The 20,890-nt window shown below is 40.2% G+C and overlaps 1 pseudogene; it reads right to left on the bottom strand.

Moving 5' to 3' along the window:
- Nucleotides 1-19,715: 19,715 nt before the first annotated feature.
- On the bottom strand, nucleotides 19,716-20,053 carry LOC112630621 (annotated as a pseudogene).
- Nucleotides 20,054-20,890: the final 837 nt, after the last annotated feature.

The following is a 20,890-nucleotide window of genomic DNA, read 5'->3' as shown; positions in this document are numbered from 1 at the left end:
ACCACTACTGCTAGAGGGAAAAGTCATTGCTGGGGCAAGCCAACAGAAAGAGCCAAACAGGAAGGACCAACTCCCTTCTCTCTATTCCTGCCTTCCAATCCCATGTATGCCTGCTAATGATAGAACCACGGAGCCATCTGGCAAAACCGAGTTTTTTTTACAGTCTCAGCCCCACCAACACAGAGCAGAATCTAAAAAAGTATGTTTAAAGCTGAAAGACCTTAACTTATGACTGGCACAAACACTTCCTAAAGAGGGTGATGATATGATATACAGTGACTTTGTTCCTGTATTTAAAAGAGAAGTAGTGCTACTATTTTCCATTAAGTATAATGCTGAGTTAGTTTTAAATATATATTCTTTATCATGTAAAGAAATTAATACTTCATTCCTGTTATATTTAGATGTCTATTTTTAGTCAAGAAGAGATTGATCCTTGACATCTGTGAAAAAAATTACATAGGCCAGGCATGGTGGCTCATGCCTGTAATCCCAGCATTTTGGGAGGCCCAGGTGGAAGGATCACTTGAGTCCAAGAGTTCAAGACCAGCCTGGGCAACATGGTGAGACCCTGTCCCTGAAAAAATATATATATGTTTTATAATTAAAAAATTAACCAGGCATGGTAGCACATGCCTGTAGTTCCAGCTACTCAAATGTTGAGGTGAGAGAATCTCTTGAGCCCAGGAGTTTGAGGTCATGCTGAGCTATGGTCATGCCACACACTACTACAGCCTGGACAACAGAGCAAGATCTTCACTCAAATAAAATAAATAAAATACAATAAAAATATTCAAACTTAAACCTAGAACAATTTGAGCAACAAAATAAATAATGATAGCAATGGATTATAATGCATAGAATTTTTAAAATCCAGGAGCCCATACTGATAAAAAGGTTAGGTCGGTGAAAAAGTAAGTGTGGTTTTTGTTTTGCACCAACCTATAACTAAATGAATAAATATTTGGCCAGGACTCTAAAAATTTAAAAATAAATAAACAAAATTATTTTATGTTTTACATTAATGTTATCACCTTGGTTGACTTTGTAAGTATTATTTTAGTCATATATAAGAAGTAAACTGTTTGGGTCATCCTGTAGCAATAGGACGGAATTTCCCTTTGCAAAATTCGGTTTGGATGTTGAGACTGATGAGACCTCAGGCACTCCAAGATGATACTAAAAGAGTTGCCACTTACATAGCGAGGCTTTCTGGGAAGAGCAGGGCAATCTCCCAAGCAGATACAACAATGGCTTGAGAGATCAGGGAAGGGAGATTGGCTTGGTTTTTCATTGTGGTTGGAGGCGGAGCCTGAGGTGAGATACCCACTTGTTGGCTGGGGCTTATGTGGTTTGAACTTGCTGCTGGTGCCAAAGGAGGGAGCTCCTGGGCTTTCTGATCAGCTTGCCCAGATGTGGGACAGAAAGGAGAGGCAGGACATGAAATGCATCATCAGTCAAACTTCAGAAATGGAATCAGACTATAATATAAATCTTACTTTGTGTTTCAGCTGAATTATGTTTCCCCAAATTCATCTATTGAAGAACAAACTCCTAGTCCCCCAGAAGAAGATATATCTGGTTTTCTTATCCAGGCAGCAAAACACAAACCTTATTATAAATTTATTTTGTCCAGTTTAATGATTACTTGGCAAGATACCCTAAATATTTTAGTTGCTCAGTTTTCTAGTGACATTAGAAAATAATTTAAACATTAACATTAGATGGGGAATATAACTGTTACTATTATTTGGAATTATTTGCCACCAAAGAACTCTGGTAGCAAAAAGTCAACGACAGAAGAGATGGAGTATGGAGAAGAGAATTGAATTCATGTTTCAGATAGATGCTATGACTAGATTGTTCTCACGGTGTCCTTCAGCACTGAAATTCTGTGTTCTCTGAGGTACACTGAAGCTCTCAAATTATATGTGATGCTATGGTACGTTAATTTCCACTCTATTGCTTATCCATCGCCATCTTGGTGTTGTTTCTAAGTAAATATCTGAGAGGCAGCATTACCAAAAGAGGAAACATCAGTCCTTCAATCGTGGCATCCTAGGATTAAAGCAAAACATACTCTAAACATTTTATTACTTCAAAAACAAACAAACAAACAAACATCTATACGTGTCAGGCATCTCTTGCTCTCCACTTCAAATCATCTGTCTCAAGCAGGGACCGGCTTCACACAGATGCCATCTAACAAAGTCTTGCCTAAGGCACCCAGATGTCTCACCTCTCACTTCTGCCCATCACTTCCTGGTGGGGGAGAACTATGCCCTAAAAATATCCCTTGTGCTTTATGTATTTAAACTCCCACTATCCTTAAATCCTTGACAACCACTGATCTCTTTACAATCTCTACAATTTTGCCTTTCCGGGATATAATATAAATGGAATCATATGTTGTATCACTTATACAGACTAGCTTCTTTCATTTAACAATATTTCTTTAACATCCATCCATATTTTTGTGTGGCATAACAATGCATTCCTTTTTATTTCAGAATAGCATTCCATTATATGAATATACTATGATATGTTTATCTGTTTACCTGCTGAAAGACATTGGTTGCTACCAGTGTTAGATGAATCTGCTACAAACATTCATGTGCAAGTTTTTGTGTGGACATGTTGGGTAAATACCTAATAGTTTGAGTAGTGAATCCTTAGGTAAAACTGTGGTTAACAGTAGCATGGTGGCTCACACCTGTAATCCCAGCACTTTGGGAGGTTGAGACGGGTGGATCACTTGAGGTCAGGAGTTCGAGACAAGCCTGGCCAACATGGGGAAACCCTGTCTGTATTTAAAAATATAAAAAAATTAGCCAGGCATGTTGGCGGGCACCTGTAATTCCAGCTACTTGGGAGGCTGAGCCAGGAGGATCACTTGAAGCTGGGAGGCAGTGGTTGCAGTGAGCCAAGATTATGTCACTGCACTCTAGCCTTGGCAACAGAGAAAGACTCTGTCTCAAAAAGAAAAAAAGAAAGAAAGAAAGAAACTGCCAAAATGTCTTTCAAGGTAGCTGCAACACTTTGCATTCCCATCAGTAATGAATGAGAGTTTCTGTTGATCCAAATCCTCTTCAGCAAAATTCACTCTGGCTATTTAAACTGAATATGATTTTATTACATCATAGTAGAAAGCTCAAAGAACTCAACTCTGGAAACACAGAATCCTGGGCTCTGTGGCTCATGCCTGGAACAATGCCTACTCATGCCATAGAAACTGCTCTAGCAAAATTTGATGGCTGCCATTCCGCAGCATGAGGTCTGCACACAGGGTTCTTCTACCATAGCCTTTGAAATCCATGTGCTGGCTTGGTGTGGTGGCTCATGCCTGTAATCCCAGCACTTTGGGAGGCTGAGGTGGATCACCTCAGTCAGGAGTTCTTGACCATCCTGGCCAACATGGTGAACCCCGTTTCTACTAAAAATACAGAAATTAGCTGAGCATGGTGGAAAGCACCTGTAATTCCAGCTATTTGAGAGGCTGACGCAGGAGAATCGCTTGAACCCAGGAGGCAGAGGTTGGTTGCAGTGAGCCGAGATTGCAGCATTGCACTCCAGCCTGGGCGACAAGAGTGAAACTCTGTCTCAAAAAAAAAAAAAAAAAAAAAAGAAAGAAAGAAAAGAAAAAGTAAAAGTAAAGAAAAGAAATCCATGTGCTGCCACTTCTGCCCTTGCTAAACAACCCACAGCACTGTGCATGATGGGCTCCTTATATCTCCCACTTCTTCTGAGGCTAGGGGCTACTGGGTGTATCTGAATCTGTGTCCCAGGATTGCAACTATAGTCCGAAGGAGTCTGTTAATGAGAATCTTCTGGCTTCTGCCTTCAAAAGTAGAGCTCAGAAAGTGGGAAATTTCCAGATTATCCGAATATCGGGATAACGCTCAAAGATGTTGCATATCTTTGACATTTGTCCATTATAGACAGCCATTGCAGTGTATAATGGCAAAGAGAATGGGGAACAACCTAAGTTGCAGTAAAAGGCAGTGATCAAACAAAATACAAAATAGTTATGAAAAAAAATCATGAAGCCTGTAAAAATTATGTCTTCCAAGGATTTCTAATTATTTTGGAATATGGTATACTCATGCTATGAGACTACAAGGAATAAAGCAGTATGTGATTTTGTGTATGCAGATAATCCAGTTTCAAAAATAAAATTCTATGTGCACAGAATCAAGCTTGAAGAATATAACAAAATATTTATGATGGGCTCATCTGAGTTGATTTTACTTTTCACTTTTTTTTAATTTTCAAGTTTTCCATAATGTATTAAATTTTTTGACATGAAGTGTAACCCTCCCTCTGCCAAAAAGATTTTCATATACCAGTCCAAAAAAAAAAGATGCTGTCCCTCATTGAAATATAATCTACTTAAAGGTTCTCATATATTTTAAAATAAAACCAATTATAACAGATTTTTTTTTAAGCAGGAAGATGTTTTAGCTTTATCTGCTTATATAATTGATTTAAATTTCTTCACAACAGGAAGTTTGACTCAAGCTCTTACTTGCTAAATATAAGATATGGGTAAGCTGTTAAAGCAAAAAGATTCTAAAACACACTGGCTTTAAAAATTTAAATGTTTATTTATTCCTCTAGTAACTGTCCAGAGGTGAGCAGTCTAGGATTAGCGAAGCAGCTCTACACTATGAGGTCATTCCATGACTCCGGTTCCATTCTTCCAGTGTCTCTGCCATCTCCTAAGGCACTGTTCCTTATGGCGTGGTTGAAGCTGACTCATCTCCATCCATGTTTATGTTCTGGCCCATGGAAAGGAGGAGAGAGAAACACCGGATCTCACTGCTTTGTCTCCAAGAGCACAGAAAAAATTCAGAGCACTCCTGCTCACATCCCATCAGTTCAGGCTTGGTCATGTGACCACACCTAACCACAAGGAGGCTGGGAACTGTAGAGTCTAGTTGAGTGGTCATGTGCCCTGCTAACACTGCCATAAGTTCTGTCCCTACATGCAAGAAAAGGATAATATGCTAGGGAGGTGGTACACAAGTCCCTTGAAGTCCCAGCAACTCAGGAGACTGAGGCAGGAGGATTGCTTGAGCCCAGGACTTCAAAACCAATATAGTAAATCCCTGTCTCAGAAAAGAGAGAGAGAGAAAGAGAGAGAGAGAGAGAGAAAAGAGAAGAGAAGAGAAGAGACTGAGGGAGGGGGGAAGGGAGGAAGGAAGGAAGGAAGGAAGGGAGGGAGGAAGGGGGGGAAGGAAGGAAGGAAGGAAGGAAGGAAGGAAGGAAGGAAGGGAGGGAGGGAGGGAGGGAGGGAGGGAGGGAAGGAGGGAGGGAGGGAGAGAGGGAGGAAGGAAGGCAGAATGGATGCTGGGGAACAATCAGGCATCTCAGCTATGCTGAGGTTGTTAGGACCCTGAATATCAATCTCTGGAGCAGGAAATTCTGCAGCCAAAGCTCTTACCTGTATGTGTCTCTATGGAGTCCCAGGCCCCTGCTTCATACTTCCCCTTCCCAGACTCAAATAATCCACTTCACAAAGCCATTCCCTTCCTAAATCCTTAATCCCCAGCCTTTCAGTCCTTTCCCTTCTAGGGCAATATAGCTAATTCCCTTTAGAGCATAAACCTTTCAAACACAAAACTCTGGGATGAATCATTTCCAGGGTGTCCTACTCAGTCCCCCAGAATATTCTCTTCTATTCTTTCAAATAGTAAAAACAAGCAAGGGGCTCTCCCTCTGAGGAAAGAGAGAGCTCAGGCTTCAAGAGAATGGGAGACAGTATTTAATTTCTTCCAGACAGGTCTATAGCAACAAAAACAAACTGTAGACAAATATCAATAGATCTCCATCCTACATTAAATTGCAAATAAATCTCTATGCTACACTTGTGTTATGGACTGAATTGCACCCCCACCCCAAATCATATGTTGAAGTCTTAACCAGACTGTGACTTTATGTGGAGACAGGGTCTTTACATAGGTAACTAAGTTAAAATAAAATCATTAAGGTGGGCTTAATCCAATATGACTAGCATTCTTTTAAGAAAAGAAGATTAAGACACTGCCAGAGAGACAACCATGTGAAGACACAAGGAGAAAGCCACCTACAAGCTAAAGAGAGGGGCCTCAGAGGAAACCACCCCACCAACACCTTGATCTCAGACTCTTAGCCTACAGAACAGTGAGATAATACATTTCTGTTGTTTATGTATCATATGGTATATACATCGTAGTCACCCAGTCTATGGTACTTTGTTGTAGTGGCCCTAGCAAAGTAATACAATATAATTTCTGAGCATAATACAGATATCATAGCAAGAGGTTTATAAATATTTGCTGATTTATAAGTATTGATTATTAACAGAGGGATTTAGCTCAAGGACTAGGGCCTGTGAGTCTAGACTTCTCACTAAAACTGTACCAAACAGGCTAAAGACAAGGCCCAAGGACAAGGCCTAGTGAGTAAGAGGAGCTTGACTAATATTTGATCAAGGAAAGCATCTTTGTCACCAAGACTGTCTGTGATAATTAATCATATAATAAGCAGCTGCTGTGAAATCTTTATCATTCAGGTTCTTTCAATTTCTCTGGAAATAATCTCAAAACAGTCTCATTTTCCAAAAAGGATAAACGAAGGGAATCCTACCTTTCAGGCTAATTACCTGCATACTCTACTATGAAAACAGGAGACATGGCCGGGCGCGGTGGCTCAAGCCTGTAATCCTAGCACTTTGGGAGGCCGAGACGGGCGGATCACAAGGTCAGGAGATCGAGACCATCCTGGCTAACACGGTGAAACCCCGTCTCTACTAAAAAGTACAAAAAACTAGCCGGGTGAGGTGGCGAGCGCCTGTAGTCCCAGCTACTCGGGAGGCTGAGCCAGGAGAATGGCGTGAACCCGGGAGGCGGAGCTTGCAGTGAGCAGAGATCCGGCCACTGCACTCCAGCCTGGGTGACAGAGCGAGACTCCGTCTCCAAAAAAAAAAAAAAAAAAGAAAACAGGAGACATGCCTGGAGTTGGCTGGTGCAGAGGTCAAGCTGATTGCACTGCCCAATCAGCATTCGCCTTGCACGTGACTGGGCCAGGCAGCTGTCCCCGTTCAGAAGTTCCTCCGGCCATTTTGAACAACCCAGAAGAGTTAGGTGACATGGGAGCCCTTTTCTGTGGCCAAGAAAAGTCCAGAGAGTATTTCAATCCAGAGTGTTGCCGTATCTGCGCCTTTTCTGTCACCTTATTTCGATCACAGCAGTTGTGAGGTATTTCTATGGGAAGGCAGCAGCACCCTGTTTCACTGAAACATGGATTCGTGTGAGGTGAGAATGCTATGTTGGCCAGAAAATGTGGCAAAAACAGTGGTGGTGTGCTTTTCCCCCCAAAACTCCATTATTTCTTAGAAAGCTATGTATGACAAAGGCTTAAAACCTAATCAGAATGGGATGGGGTTATCTAAACCCTTCCTTTGCACCTATATATATCCCTAGGACTAAAACCAAGTTATAAGAGAAATAAATAATAAGAAACTTGGAATGAATGTTAAGAATCACAATGTTCAGTTATCTATACGCCTAACTGGATTACGATCACCTGGGGAATTTGAAATCTGCACGTGTTAGGAAACCCCACTCCCCTACTTCTGAGATTCTGATTCAGTTGATCTGGGCAAGAGCACTCTGAGCTTTTAGAATAAAAGACATATTATAGATCTCCCCCAGGTGACTTTAATGCCCAGTCAGTGTTAAGAACATTGATCTATTTTTAGCTCCACACTTTGTGGATAAAGAAACTGAGGCCCAGAGAAAAAATGTAACTTGTGAAAGGACACACAGCTAATTAATGGCAAAGCCAGAAATAAAACTGGTATTGTGCAGCACTGCAGGCCTTTAGAAGGTTACTTAACCTCATCTGGTAACCTCAATTGGCACACCAGTTTACTTAGAAAATAAAGAACAAAATCCATAAACTTTTAACTAGTGTTTATGTAAATTCATTCTTGAGTTGGATGTGCTGACTAACAGAATGTGAAATTGACTAAGTGTAATTAAGGGATAAAGTTAAATTTCAATGCTTGTGTTTAAATGTTTTAAAATATTTATCATTCTAGGTATTAAGGACAAATATGTATCATTATAATAGTATATTCTGATGATAACTGATACTGGGAAGAATAACTGAAGAATACAACAGGCATAAATTTTTATAGAAAATAGTAAAAAAGGTTGACTGGAGCTTTTTCTCAAAGATAAAAATATACCTTACATTTATAATTGTGATGACAATCTACTTCTTAGAATGAACAAGGAAGGAACTGAGTGTTGATTGCTTTTATTGGCATTATTACCCCATAACTACCAACCATATTCTTCACTTGCCATTTCCCTTATAAAAAATGATTTTAAAGAAAGGTGATATGGTTTGGCTCTGTGTACCCACCCAAATCTCATCTCAAATTGTAATCCCCACGTGTTGAGGAAGGAACATGGTGGGAAGGGATTGGATCATGGGGGCAGTCTCCCCCATACTGTTCTCATGATAGTGAGTGAGTTCTCACGAGATCCGAGCTTTTAAAAGTGTTTGGCAGTTCCTCACTAGCTCTCTCTCTCTCTTCTGCCACCATGTAAGACGTGCCTGGCTTCCCCTTCACCTCTTGCCATGATTGTACATTTCCCGAGGCATCCACCTATGTGGAACTGTGAATCAATTAAAACTCTTCTCTTTATAAATTACGTAGCCTCAGGTAGTTCTTTGTATCAGTGCAAAAATGGACTAATACAAGAGACATGTCTGCCAAAACATTCCAAGCTTCATAAATTTTCCCCATGGTTTATCCTAATCCTTTGTTATTCAAATGCTTCTCTTGTCAAGCAGCATTCTTCTGCTCTTGTTCAGCCATTTGCCATTCTTCACTGGGTATCAGTCAGTTCTCCAGAATCACTTTATCAACTTCATAAAGATCCCACATCTTCTGAAAAAGTTTATAATACCATCGCACCAGCAATTTACACGTGTTTGCATTATATTTTCATATATAATTACAGTTTGTGAGATATTTGTGAAGATGTAGCTAGAGTCATCAAGAATAGATGCTCATATTAAGTGGAATGACATTTGGATGGGGACCAGTTTTTCAAGTGGTCAGTTCTTTAGTCTTTTAATAAATATTTCCTGATATAACTAAAAAACATTTCTTGGTGCAGTCTTTAAAAATCTGTGGTGCATAGAAACAATAGATGCTGCAGAGTACCAGAGGGGGAAGACAAGCAAGGGGGTATGGGCTTAAAAACTACCTATTGGGTACTATGCTCACTACCTGGGTGCAACATACCCATGTAACGAATCTGCGCATGTACGTCCTGCATCTAAAATAAAAGTTGGCATTTCAAAAATTAATTAATTAATTTAAACAAAAACTGGAGCAACTTGAATAATGATTCCTCGGATAATGAGGTCACTCTGCTAGGCGACATGTTGTTCCAATGGATTAACATGGAAATGGACACCTGCCATCTTTGCAGGCTGAAAAACTAGGCTTCAAATCCCACCCACCTGTGGTGGCTATTCTTTGCCTACCACACCTGCCCTGCCCTCCTATGGTAAGAAACCTGCACCCCTGATTATAGGGGCTGGTACACTACTGTCCTGGTTCAGTCATTATACCCTTATCCTTTGAAGTCGGTTATTGGCTCATCCTTCTCCCATAAGTGAAAGCTCCATTTCTACAGGAGCCATTTCTCCGCTGGCCTGGCGACCAGCAGTTTTCTATCTAGACTGAGTTCAGCCCCAGCTGCCTGAAACCTGAGCTGGTAGTCACAGCTTCAAAGGTTATTTAGTAATATCTCCTCTGCCTTGTGAACCAAAAAGTATCTGAGGCAAGTCTCAATCAATTTAGAAAGTTTTATTTTTTTATTTTGCCAAGATTAAGGACACACCCATGATGCAGCCTCAGGAGGTCCTGACAACACATGTCCAAGGTGGTCCAGGTACAGTTTGCTTTTATGCACTTTACAGAGACATAATACATCAGTCAGTACATGTAAGATTTATATTGATTCAATCTGTAAGGGCGGGGCAACTCAAAATGGGTGGGGGGCTTCTAGGTCATAGGTACATTTTAAAATATTCTGATTGGCAATTGGTTGAAAGAGTTATTATCAGTAGAAAAGAATGTCTGGGTTAGGATAAGGGGTTGTGGAGACTGAGGGTTTATCAGGCAAATGAAGTCTCCTGGGAGCAGGCTTCAGAGAGAATAAATTATAAATGTTTCTTATCAAACTTAAGGTCTGTGTTGATCTTAATGCTGAAGAGGTATAGTGAGGCATGTCCAACCTCCTCTTTCATCATTGTCTGAACTAGATTTTCAAGTTAACTTTGAAATAACCTTAGTTTAGAGGAGGGACCCATTCACATGGCTGGGGAGCCATAGAAATTTATTTTTGGCTTACAGTCTTAAGGGCTGGCTATCTGTGGGTTTCATCTTCTTAGTCAGCTTTATCTACTGTTTGGCAGGCATAGCAATTGTAGCTATTTGACATCTTGATGGCTCTGTCTGTCCTGTACTTTTATCAAAAGAGGCTGAACAGTGACCTTCCCAGGGAAAAGGAAATAGGGATGTGTCTCAAATATGGAAACTAGACACTCAAATACTCCAGCTTCCTTTCACTGGATGTTGAAGGGAAAAAGCAAAAACATTTGGCCTTGTTGGTGCCCAGAAAATGATACCCTAAGTAGAGACCTAAGAAGCAGCCTCAATAGCAAAGTTTCTGACCTTCTCCTGCCCTCCTGTCCCTCGTCCCTCATTCTCCCCTGAGGCAAGCCATAGAAAATGGAATCCCTCTTCCCAGAGGTTGATCATAAAAAGCAGAATGCCTTTCCCCCAAAGCCAGCCATAAAGTCCAAAAATATTACTCTAATCCCCACCTCCTTGCCCTTCTGTGTGATAGCTGGCCATAAAGAAATTAAGAGCCTTATTCCAGAAAGGTCCAGCCCCATACCAGAGAGGAAGGAATATTTCGCAGAAAGGCCAGGAAGAATCCGAACAGACAGGCCTTTCTGGGTTTCCCTGCTCAGCCTATTAGCATTAGACCTTAGGCTTTTTGTCCAATCACCTTTCTACAGGCCTCTCTATACTTCATTGAACTTAAGCATAAAAATAGATCAGTTCCTCTGTATCTTTTTGCCACTCATCCTGAAGGCTCCCATGTCATGTAAAACTATGATCAAATAAACTCATGCTTCTCTCTTGTTATAGGCATGTTGGGCGTGACCCTACTGATGGGTAGGAAAGGGATTTCCCTCTTTCTGCCCCTTCAGGCCCCATCCCTCAATTTGGAATGATATGAATCATTTAGGGTGCAATTGCTGTTGCCCCAGGGGATTTCATAGTGTTTAATAAAATTTATAGTGTAACTGCCCAATGGGTTCACATTGCCCACTGCCTAGACAGAGTCAATTTATCCAGACAGGGGGATTGCAATAGAGAAAGAGTTATTCATGCAGAGCCAGCTTTGGCGGAGACTTGAGTTGTATTACTACTAAAATCAGTCTCCCCAAGCATTCGGGCATCAGAGTTTTTAAGGATAATTTGGTGAGTGGGGGCCAGTGAGTCAGGAGTGCTGATTGGTCAGATCAGAGATGAAATCACAGGGAGTCAAAGCTGTCCTCTTACACTGAGTCAGTTCCCGAGTGGGGGTCACAAGATCTGATGAGTCAGTTTATCTATCTGAGTGGTATCAGCTGATCCAACAAGTGCAGGGGCTGCAATATATCTTAAGCACTGATCTTAGGCTTTACACTAGTGATGCTATCCCTAGGAACAATTTGAGGAGGGTCAGAATCTTGTAACCTCTAGCTATATGACTGCTAAATCATATATTTTAATATTTCAGCTGATTTGTTAATCCAACAAAGGCAGTCTAGTACCCAGGCAAGAAGGAAGTTTGTTTTGGAAAGGGTTGTTATTGTCTTTGTTTTAAACTATAAACTAAGTTCTTCCCAAAGTTAGTTCAGCCTGTGCTCAGAAATGAACAAGGACAGCTTGGAGGATAGAAGCAAAATGGAGTTGGTTAGGTCAGATCTATTTCACTGTCTTAGTTATAATTTTGCAAAAGTGGTTTCAAAGGCGGCTCTTGGTTTGAACTGAGCTCCTGCACTAGGCACAACAGACCAAACCAAAATGGAGTCAATCATGCTGAAGTTTTCAACTGAAACTAAGTTGTTTATCTGTCCTTCTGAAAAATCAGGAGGAAGATAACAGCAAAATCCCCCAAACAGGCCAGTTTTAGTCAACATGATAAGGAAGTCCCCTCTGCTTTAACCTTTATAAAGACAATAACTTTGCAGTGACCAATCTGCTTTTTGTGTTCTGTTTCTGCTTTCTTCAGCCCTTTTCTGTCTATAAAGCAGCCTTCACTGTTTGACTCACTGGAACACTCTATCTTACAGAATGAGATATTGCCCAATTATAAAATTGCAAATAAAAGCCAATCAAGATGTTTAAACTAGATGGACATGGTGGCTTATGCCTGTAAACTTAGCACTGTGAGAGGCTGAGGTGGATGGAGACAGATTGCTTGAGCCCAGGAGTCTGACAACAGTCTATGCAACACAGTGAGGTCCCATCTCAACAAAAAATACAAAAATTAACCAGGTGTGGTGTCATGCTCCTATAGTCCCAGCTACTTGGGAGGCTGAGGTGGGAGGATTCCTTGAGCCCAAGAAGTCAAGGCTTCAGTGAGCTGTGTTTGTGTCACTGCATTCCAGCCTTGACAACAGAGAGACACTCTGTTTCTTAAAAAAAAGAAAAAGAAAAAGAAAAAGAAAAAAAGAAAGAAAAGAAAGAGAAAGAAAAGATAAAGAGAAAGGGAAAGAAATTGAAAGAGAAAGAAAGGGAAGGGAGAAAGAATGAAAAAAGGAAAGAAAGAGAGGAAGGAAAGAAGGAAGAAAGCAAGGAAGGAAGGAAGGAAGGAAAAAGGGAAAAGGGAAAAGGAAAGAAAAGAAAAAAAGAAAGGAGAAAAGAAAAGGACGAAGGGAGGGAAGGAGGGAAAGAGGGAGAAAGGGAGGAAGGGAGGAAGGAAGGAAGGAAGAAAGGAAGGAAGGAAGGAAAAAGAAAGAAAGAAAAAAGATTTTAAAGCTAATTTTGTTCTAATTTTGTCATTTGACAATAGAGAAATGATTTCTACTGAAGTACAGAAATGAACCTGGGGCTGAATTCTAGATTTGCTTAGTGATATGATAAGATGTACAATGTGACTTTTGATTAATCCAGTCATATAAACATTCTGTACGTGCTGGGAGGGTTTTGTGCCAAGTCCTTTCATCTAGTGAGGAGTTAGACACCTAAACAGAGTCTCCAAAGTCAGGTGAAGGTGGGGGATGAGAGTTTAAATTGTGGCTTCCTCATAAAAAATGGCAGAGACAAGCTACTTTACCCCAGGAGTCCTCAGGTTGGGCAGTGTTACTGTCAGTCAGCCAGCCCTTGGGGTTCTGGGAAACCCGCATTTATAGCTGGATGGGCTTCTGCCTTATATCTAACTGCTATGCAATTTTTTACCTTTTGCCATTAAATTAAGTTTGTAACTTCTTCTAACTGTATCTGTCCATCAGTCACATTGCTGTTCCTTTGTGATAACATATCTGGTGGTTTAGACTACAGTTGGAAAAAAAAAAAAAAAACTGTTTCAGACGATTAAGTCTGAGGTCAGGGATTTTTGCAGGAGAATTTCCCCTTCATTCTGGCTCTTCAGGCCACATGCTAGGGATGAATTCTATAGGGAGTCCATTAGAAATTCACAAGCACACAAGGAATGGGCTTCTTCATTCTTTTCCTTTCAGAAAGGCAGATATTTATTAAATAAGCCAGCTGGCTCCACTGACCCTCACTGGATTGATGGCACTACAAAATGAAATTTACAGAATAAGCCAATTCATGTGACCAGCAAGTTCAGAAAATGGCTGGATGGGTCTGACATGAAGCATTGTAACACAATCACCTCATTCCAGCACTGCTTTCAAAAGCTCTCAGAACTGGAGGCTTGCCAAGGGTTGTGAGTCCAATTTTCCACCTTGACATATTAAAAATGATCATGGTTGATACTGAAAATTATTCCACTTTTCAGCTATATGCCAATGTAATTTCCTATGAATTGAACAAAATGGTCCATATAGCATTAAAAGGCCTATTTTTTTTCTGTGGGAAAAAAAGACGAATTATTCCTCTCAGCCCTAATTGTACAGAACTCATACTATTGGCATGGTGGCCCCAGTTAACTCAATTCATAAAGGCAGCACCATTTCATTTTTACCACCATATTTCAGAAAATGATTCTGTCGAATGGTGTCCCCCATGCCTTGCAGCCTCAAACATCTGAGAGTAATTCAAAAGCTATTGGGCCCTAAACACTGAAGTTGCGTCTATAAACTGAGATATTGAAAGCTTAAATAAGTGCCCATTTTGGCAGGATGTATCCCCTAATAGACTAACATTGTATGTAAGTGTCCCAGATAATTCAGTCACTATTAATCAGGACATAATGAAGATAAAATAGCCAGTCCTCATAAAGACTCACACCTTGAGAGAGACATATTTGTGTGCTTCAGTTGAGCAGTGGAGATTTGAAATGCACATGAAAGTGTATCTTGCTTACACGTTACTGAATTACTGGTAGAATACTGCTGGGGTTTACCTCTCCCTTCAATCCCCCTTACAAGAGCAAATGACTTGCCTTGCTAAGAGTGAAGGCAAGGAATGTAAAACACATAAACAAAAATAGAGTTCGGAAGGGGATTTGATAAAACGAAGTGATGAAGCTCAGGCAAATTCAGAGATGGAGGCATACGGAGTCAGGAACGTTCAGCAAGTGAATAAGCAACGGGCCCATTTAAAACGACTTCCATTGAAAGGGAATTCTTGGAGGAGCCAAATAACACCTTAACAAAAAGCACTGTGGGAATTCAATTAAATCACAAGATGACTTTTGGAAATTAAAGTAAAAGAATTTTCAAATTTAGGAATGCAATCATCAAACTCCAAGGAGAATATCCCCTGCACCCTAGATCATGACCAGGCAGATATAAAGTCTTCTCTAAATACAGAGCAAAAGCTGAGTGTGGTGGCTCATGCCCATAATCCCAGCACTCTAGGAGCCTGAGGTGGGTGGATCCCTCAAGTCCAGGAGTTTGAGACCAGCCTGGGCAACATAGCAGGATCCCATCTCTGCAAAAAAATACAAAAATTAGCTGGGTGTGGTGGTGCACACCTGCAGTCCCAGCTACTTGGGAGGCTGAGGTGGGAAAATCACTTGTGCCCAGGAGGCAAAGGTTGCAGTGAGTGATGATCACATCACTGCATTCCAACCTGGACAACAGAGTGAGACTCTGTCTCAAAAATAAACACATAAATACAGACCAAAAATTACAAAGAGTTGAAAATCACAATGGAAAAGAAAGATGCGCAAAGGAGAAAGTCAGGAGACTTAACAGGGAAAAATACAAATTTCAGATGGTGGAAAAACAAGTGATGAAAAAGAGTAATGATCAAACAATAGAAACAAAGATCTCATCTGAAGATTAAAAGAATCCCTTAAATCAGGAGAGATAGAAGAAATGAGACACACATCTGGGTATATTCTTATAAAATTCTCATATTCCAAAGAGCAAGAATCATTCCAAAAAATGGTTTAAAACCAGGAATGCCTGGAGACTAGATGTTTTTTATTATTATTAAAACAACCACACACTGAATACTCAAGAATGTGCTGGTACTGTTGGTACCTGTTGGTTGTCTTTGGAGTACATAGACAGATCTCAAAAACAGTTTGGAAGAGCCAGAAGGGCATTTAAAAAACCTAAGAAAGGCAAAAGTGGGCTTCTGGTGGCCGGTGGATTGCCCCTCCATGACAGCAGGGCCTTCAGCTCTGGGCATGTCTGTGAGGATTCTGGGGGTTCTGGGATGCTACACATCCTGCTGTGAGGTGACTGCCTCATTTCCTCCTTATATGGCCAGCTCTGCAGAAAAGTGTTCATGTCTTTTTTCACTTAGGAAACTTCTTATCCCATCATGGTATTCACTGGGATTTTCCAGACATTGATCACCATCCTAACATGACACACCCAAATAAAAATAAAGTCTTCCAAGCTTCCAATCAGAAACAATGTTATTACAAAGACAAAAAATTAGACTTGTTTCAGATTCTCATCTTAAACTCTAGACGTTAGACAATGAAGTAGAATATATAGACCAATGGGGAAAAATAATAACACAACTCCAAGGATCCTATACCCACCTGGGATGAACAATAAAAAAATATTGCAGGTATGAAGAATTAGAGATTATACCACTCTGTTGGTTAGAGTTCTTATCTGCAGATAACAGAGTCCACTCTGGCTAAACAGAGAGGTGTAGAAATAACTGACAGAATCACTGGGAGCATCAGAGAAAGGGATTATAAAATTAGCTTCTGAGAAAAATCCTCAGACCCACACTAAAAAAAATGGACCTAATGGGGCCCCCCCAGGGCCATGCTGCTTCTACCTTGATCAGAAACTGCTGCTCCCACAGCCAGCACCAGAAGAATTCAATGTTCCCGCCACCTCGCTTTTATCAGAGGGTCCCATTTCCTCACATGCTCAGTCACCACCTCATGTTGATCTTTCTTTGTTTCAAGTCTTGCAGGGGTAGGATGGCCTGTGTGGTGGACAGGAGCCTAAGACGACTGCCTAAGATTTCTCACTCCAATCCTAGGAGTGTGAGTATGATAAAACATCAAACCCATGATTCCATTACATGGCAGAGGGGATTTTTCAGTTGTTATTAACGTTACTCATCAGTTGACTTTGAGTTATTCAAAAAGGAGATGATCTGAGCAGTTTCAAATCAATCACATGAGCCCATTAAAAGCAGAGAGTTTTCTCTGGCTCATACCATGAGGGCAAGTCAGAGATTTCAAGCAAGAGAAGGATTCACCACACTATTGCTGCTTTGGAGATGGAAGAGTTGACATGAGGAGGAATGCTTGCAGCCTCAGGAGTAGAGTAGTCTTGCCTAACAGATCAAGACAACAAGAAAGCAGGGACCCCAGTCCTATCATCTCGAGGAAGTGGATCCTGCCAACAATGATAATCTGAATGAACACAGAAGCAGGTTATTCTGTAGACCCTCCAGACAAGAGCAGAGCCTGGCTCTAAAACCTTAATGTGGGCCTTTTAGGACCCTGAGCAGAGAACCCATCAAGACCTCCCAGCCTTCTGACCTACAGAATCCATGAGATAGTAAGTGAGTATTGTGCTAAGCCACTAAGTTTGTGACCATTTGTTATGCATCCTGGAAAAGTAATTAATCTCAGTAAAACAGGTCACATGTGGAGCCTTAGCTGCATAAAAACCTGGGAAATGTAATCTTTACCTTCTAACATCTATAGTTAGGGAAGCATGCCAGAAGGAGAAAGGAGTGAGTGGTGAGTGAGGAAATCTGGTAAGTGTAACAATCACCCATGTACCTGTTTAACATATAAAGAAAAGAGAAAAGCAGGAGAAGAAATAGCATCTAAGGGGCCCCATGGAAGCCTCCCAGTATCCTGCACAAGCCAGCATGGTGTGGAGAGCACCAAAATCATTGAGGGCCACTAGAGGAGCACAGAAGGGGAGAGAGGGCCAGTGAACTCAGAGGGACAGCGTGGTCAGTGAGGATAACCCAGGACACATGGGCCTGGCACCTGACAACCTGGTAGAACCATGGGCATTGGCAGTAGATGCCCTTCTACACACAAGGCCCAGATGAGACAAGAAACATCTCAGCAGAGACCATGTGGACAGAGAATGATCAGGACCAGACACCTTCTCCCCTGGGTCACATGTGTTCAGCTCTCTGGAACTAACCAGGGGATGAGAGGGGGTAAATCAGGCTGACTAAATTATTTATCTAAATTTTAAATTGGAAGTGATCTGAGTTTATCCTGAATTAGCAAAATTAAATTTTCCATTATTGAATGTAAATGAGGGACTTCAAGAGTTAAGTTTAATCCAGATATGCAAAAATAAAGAAAGTTTAATTTTTACATATCTGAGTTTTATGAGTATAAAATTTATATCACTATACAATGATTTGTGAATGCTCTTTCAGGCATTTGCTATTATTTTAACATCTACCTAAAATGAGGAATGCACTAAAAGAGTATAACTGAATTGTTTGTAACACAAAGGATAAATGCTTCAGGGGATGGATACTCCGTTTTCCAGGATATGATTATTACACATTGCCTGCCTGTATGAAAACATCTCATGTACTACATACATACCCATTATGTACCCACAAAAATCAAAACTAAAAAATATTTTAAAATAAAATAAAAGCAAAAAAAAAAACAAAATAAAAATAATAATGTAATACTCAAAATCATAATTGTGAATCTATTCTTTAAACCAACATAATTGGCAAATAAATGGTGGAATTCAAAAATCAAGGCATGACTTAATTAGTTTGCAAAGACCTTGAACTCCTTGATTGCTTTCTTAGGGCTCTGAGGTCACTTGGGTTTTTTACTCATTTTTAATGTAAGTTTGTTTCATGGGAAAATAACATAGTGAAAACCAGTCATTTGTTGTCCACTTACTCTATTCTAGACCTTATGTGTTGTTTTATTTAATCCCTATGACAAACTTGGTCAGGGAGATATTGCCACCCAAATTTAAAACTGAGCCTCAGAAAGGTTATCAGCCCAAGGTCAAGCAGAACTCGTTCTAAAAGCCCACAGTCTTTCCATCACACAGTTCTTCCATTGCTTCCATTGGAAGATAATTCTTTTTGATTTAATTCAATTATGATAGGGAATTTCTCAAATCATTTCTTCCAAATGAGAAGGAAATTGAATTTTTATCTCCAAGGGTCCATAGTATTTCAATATCTCAGAGGCTTCTTCATGGCTTGGCCACCAGTTGCGTCTAGCTCAGCCATCTCCAGTCCCTGGGCCTCCTATTCTTCACCTGCAGAATGAGGGTGCTGTATTCTAATACTCCACTGCTGCTCTGATACTCTAGGATTCTAAGACCCCCAGGAGTCTTTGAGAGGCTTCTTATTGCCAAGAAAATTGTTCCCACCATATGAACTATTGGCTTATTATGGCCAGTGTCAGGCACCCTTGATGTTTACCTGGCCACTTCCCTTATTCCCGTTCTTCTGCAGTTGATAAGCTTCAAAAAGCTGAAGAGTGAATGTATAGATATCACAGAAAGCAGACCTGTTCTTTATTTTTCCAGAAATCAGAATTAAGATAAACGAGTGGAAGTTATCAGAAAACAGACTTCAACTCATTATGAGAAAACACACTCTGAACACTACTAAAAATATTATCAATTATATACTTCATATTACTTTGGACCTGTTCCTGTGCTATTCACATTTATATATTTTTATTCCTTATAACCAACCAATAAATCAGATGCTATCCTTATTTTAATATCAGGAGATGGAGGCTCAGAGAGGTCAATTTACTTACCCCAAATTATGTAGCTAAGTGGCAAAACTAGAATTCAGTAGTGTCTTACAAACTAAAACACTTTGATCTAGACCACTTTTCTATACTGCCTCTATAAAGCCATCCAAAAATATCTAGGATTGATGGAGTTTCTTAAATCTGCTCCTTGATATTGTTCATTAGTAGCAGAAAATTTCAGATAATGACTGTTTTTAAAAATGTTTTTAAAACAAGCTCTGGCAAGTTTTATTTTAAAAATTTTTGCATGGTTTATTTCTCACCAGCCTATTTTGGCATGCTTCTAATGAAATCAGAATCATCTAGAACAATGACAATCACTGTGCATAATCTGTAGTATTTTTCTTATGCTGTGCCCAATTCAATACTATTTTCACTGTATGTGATGGACATTAGTTTCGGCCAACATTGCATAGTACTCTATTTTGGATTTCCTCAAAGCTGGCCAGTTGTTAACGAGGATGATGAATTTCGCTTTGCCATGTCTGATCATCTTCAGAGTCTGCTTGTACCCCAGCACGTAGTTTCCATTTTTCATAACCAGAGTTGATCACCTCCAGAGACTTTGTTGTCTTCCTTGTGGTCACCATCTTCCTGCCTTAGGTACAAGATGGCTCCCCAACCAAGAGCAGCCACTAACACAGCTGGGAAGTAAGAAAGACACCAATAACTCTTGAGATATGATTATTTTCTATCCACTATTTTCCCTCTGGACTCTGACTAAATTTAAGTTGGACTTTCACACTTCAGCCTCTCTAACTTATTTACTGTATTATCTTTTTGTCTTCCTATTCTGCATCCTGAATTTCTTCTGATTTAACTTTCAGGCCATCAATTCTCTCTTCAATTGTGTTGAATTGGCTATTAAACCCATCCGGTGAGTTTTACATTTCGGCTATTGTGTTTTTTAACTTCTGGAAGTACTATATAGAATTTTTGAAATCTAACTATAGTTTTATCTTTTCAGAGATATCCTTAAGCTTATCTTTACTTTTTAAAACATAGTAAACTTATTAGTTTCTTATTACTGCTCTAACTAGTTACCACAAACTCAGTGGCTTAAAACAACATGAATTTATTATCCTACAGTCCTTGAAGTCAGGATTTTGAAATCAGTTTCACTGGGCTAAAATCAAGGTATTTGAAGGCTTGCTTTTCTCTGGAGGGTCTAGGGGGTATTCCACTCCCTTTGCTTTTGCAGATTCCTGAGGCCATCTACATGCCTAGTCTTGTGACCCCTTCCTCCATTTTCAAAGTCAGCAGTGTTACATTGTATCTCTTCTCTGACCTTTGCTTACATCCTTGTATTTCTTTCTCTCTGACACTGATCCACTTGCCTCCCTTTTATAAGAACCCCTGTTATTACATTGGACCCAATCAGATATTCCAGAATAAGCCACCCAATCTCAAAATCATTAATTTCATCA

This window comes from Theropithecus gelada, chromosome 8 (genome assembly GCF_003255815.1).
Source record: "Theropithecus gelada isolate Dixy chromosome 8, Tgel_1.0, whole genome shotgun sequence".
Lineage (NCBI taxonomy): Eukaryota > Metazoa > Chordata > Mammalia > Primates > Cercopithecidae > Theropithecus > Theropithecus gelada.
Note: the sequence above shows the minus strand (reverse complement) of the source record. Positions and strands in the feature narration are given on the sequence as shown.